The 3,710-nt window shown below is 36.7% G+C and overlaps 1 pseudogene; it reads left to right on the top strand.

The window, feature by feature from the left end:
• The first annotated feature begins 1,545 nt into the window (after window positions 1–1,545).
• On the top strand, window positions 1,546–2,979 carry LOC110141433 (pyruvate dehydrogenase E1 component subunit beta, mitochondrial pseudogene; annotated as a pseudogene).
• Window positions 2,980–3,710: the final 731 nt, after the last annotated feature.

Here is a 3,710-nt window from a genome sequence, read left to right as displayed (position 1 = left end):
TCAGCCATATAAAGATGGAAATAATGTCATTTGCAGCAATATTGATGACCTAGAGTTTATCATACTAAATGAAACAAATCATACAAGACAAATACCATATGCTATCACTTATATGTGGAATCTTTAAAAAAAATGACACCGATTAATTTATATACAAAATAGAAATAGACTCACAGACAGAGAAAACAAATTTGTGTTTACAAAAGAGTAAAGAGGGGATAAATCAAGAGTTTGGGATTGACATATACACACTACTATATATAAAATGTAAGACCAACAAGGACCTACTATATAAAACATAGATCTATACTCAATATTTTGTAATAACCTATAAGGGAAAAGAATCTGAAAATAGTATATATGTATATGCATACATACATATATCTGAATCATTTTATTATACACTAGAAACTAATAACACTGTAAACCAACTATACTTCATTTGAAAAAAAATATAAAAAATATAAAAATGTGACATATCTTTTTTAATTAAAAATGAACTCACATAGAACATATCCAAAACAGAATATATGGTATCTCTACTGCCAACTTGGTTCAGTGAACCGCACAATTGTTCGCCAAGTTCTACAAATCAAAAAATTGGTGACTTTCTAGGAAATTTCACTCTATATATTCAATCCATCATCAAGTCTTGCTGATTTTACTATTTAAATTCATCCACTATTTTCAATCTTCACTGCCATCACTCTAATCCAAGTGAACATCATCTGTTCCCTGAACTACTATAATAACCTCCTAATTGGTCTGTCTTCATCTACCTTACATCCTCACAATGAAGTTAACGATTTTTTTCCAAAATACAGTGAGCTTTGCACACACACACACACACACACACACACACATACACACACACACTTAAAACCTTCCATAACTTCCTATTTCCATTAAGACAACAGCAAATTTTTAAATATTTTGTTCAAGGCCCTATATTGTCTAATCCTTAACTACATTTCAACCTTGATTTTTCTCTCTGCTATAACCAGCTGGGCTTTCCTGTTCATTCATATTCATTATTCTTTTCCCTCCATGGTATCTGTACTTGCTTTTGCATTTTTAAAATCTTTTATCCTCTTTCTCTAATTGGAATATAGTCTTCTCCAGAAATATGACACTTCTGTGATTTAATCATATGATACCATGCAGTTCTCCTACATGGTGTTTATTATATTTACCTGTGACTGTGATTTGTGATTTCCTTTATTTGTCCTTGAATTTTTGCCTCTAGAGCTAGACCTTAAGTTACATATAAGTAGGGATTGTTTGTTGTTTTCTTCAGCTTTTAACCCCAGGCACAGCGTAGTGCTTAACACATAGTAGGAACTCAAGATTCATTAAATGGATGGATTCATAGATTAATAAATATCCTAGGTGTTAATAATGGCTAGCACCTATTTATGTTATCATGTACTATGTTAAGTACTTTGGATGACTACTTTATTCAACCATCATAAGAACTCTATGAGGAAATTGACAAACCATTAACAAGACTCATTAAGAAAGAAAGGGAGAGAGGACACGGTCAAAATGGCGGTGATTGCTGTGTTGGTACGCAGACCCCTTGAGTAGGTCTCCGGGCTGCTGAGGAGGCGGTTCCACTGGACCGCGCCGGCTGCACTGCAGGTGACAGTTCGTGAGGCTATAAATCAAGGCATGGATGAGGAGCTGGAAAGAGATGAGAAGGTATTTCTCCTTGGGGAAGAAGTTGCCCAGTATGATGGGGCATATAAGGTTAGTCGAGGCCTGTGGAAGAAATATGGAGATAAGAGGATCATAGATACTCCCATATCTGAGATGGGTTTTGCAGGAATTGCTGTAGGTGCAGCTATCGCTGGGTTATGGCCCATTTGTGAATTCATGACCTTCAATTTCTCTATGCAAGCCATCAACCAGGTTATAAACTCAGCTGCTAATACGTACTACATGTCAGGGGGCCTTCAGTCTGTGCCCATAGTCTTCAGGGGGTCCAATGGAGCCTCAGCAGGTGTAGCTGCCCAGCACTCACAGTGTTTTGCTGCCTGGTATGGGCATTGCCCAGGTTTAAAGGTGGTCAGACCCTGGAGTTCAGAGGATGCAAAAGGGCTTATTAAATCAGCCATTCGGGATAACAACCCAGTGGTGGTGCTGGAGAATGAATTGATGTATGGAGTACCTTTTGAACTTCCTTCAGAAGCTCAGTCAAAAGATTTTCTGATCCCTACTGGAAAAGCCAAAATATAAAGGCAAGGAACACACATAACTATAGTTGCTCATTCAAGACCTGTGGGCTACCGCTTAGAAGCTGCAACAGTGCTGTCTAAAGAGGGAATTGAATGTGAGGTGATAAATTTGCAAACCATCAGGCCAATGGACATTGAAACAATAGAAGCCAGTGTCATGAAGACCAATCACCTTGTTACCGTGGAAGGAGGATGGCCACAATTCGGAGTAGGAGCTGAAATCTGTGCCAGGATCATGGAAGGCCCCGCCTTCAATTTCCTGGATGCTCCTGCAGTTCGTGTCACTGGTGCCGATGTGCCTATGCCTTATGGAAAGATTCTAGAAGACAGCTCTGTACCTCAGGTTAAAGACATCATATTTGCAATAAACAAAAAACACTGAATATCTAGTTTGGACATGAAGTTCAAGTCATTGGAATTTACTTAAAATACTTGCTGACTCTTCATCTGGATTGTCCTATAAGACCTTTTAATTCATAAAATAATCTCTGAAGCAACAACAGATTTTTTTTTACTGGGAAGAAGTTTAAATGTGTTTGTGGCAAAACTCTCTACTCTCCTAAGTTCCATGTTTTTTTTGGTCTGTTACAGTACCATGTTCTTTGAATAAGATTCACGCACAATTTTACCCTCTCACTGGAAGAACATGGTGTAAATGTGGCAGAGTCCTGATGAAAGATATATACAAAAAAGTATAACTTATATGTAAAAATAAAAGCATTTAATCTAGAAAAAAAAAAAGAAGAAACAAAGGGAGAAGAACCAAATTAACAAAATAAGAAATGAAAATGGAGAGATCACAACAGACAACACTAAAATAAAAAGGATCATAAGAGACTACTACCAGCAGCTCTATGCCAATAAAATGGACAACTTGGAAGAAATGGACAAATTCTTAGAAAAGCAGAACTTTCCAAAACCGAACCAGGAAGAAATAGAAGATCTTAACAGACCCATCACAAGCACAGAAATCGAAACTGTAATCAGAAATCTTCCAGCAAACAAAAGCCCAGGACCAGATGGATTAACAGCTGAATTCTACCAAAAATTTAGAGAAGAGCTAACACCTATTTTACTCAAACTCTTCCAGAAAATTGCAGAGGAAGGCAAACTTCCAAACTCATTCTATGAGGCCACCATCACCCTAATTCCAAAACCAGACAAAGAGGCCACAAAAAATAAAACTACAGGCCAATATCACTGATGAACATAGATGCAAAAATCCTTAACAAAATTCTAGCAAACAGAATCCAACAACATATTAAAAAAATCATACACCATGTCCAAGTGGGCTTTATCCCAGGAATGCAAGGATTCTTTAATATCCACAAATCAATCAATGTAATACACCACATTAACAAATTGAAAGATAAAAACCATATGATTATCTCAATAGATGCAGAAAAAGACTTTGACAAAATTCAACACCCATTTATGATTAAAACTCTCCAGAAAGCAGGAATAGAAGGAACA

Source organism: Odocoileus virginianus, chromosome X, assembly GCF_023699985.2.
Source record: "Odocoileus virginianus isolate 20LAN1187 ecotype Illinois chromosome X, Ovbor_1.2, whole genome shotgun sequence".
Lineage (NCBI taxonomy): Eukaryota > Metazoa > Chordata > Mammalia > Artiodactyla > Cervidae > Odocoileus > Odocoileus virginianus.
This window is presented reverse-complemented; position numbering and strand designations above follow the sequence as displayed.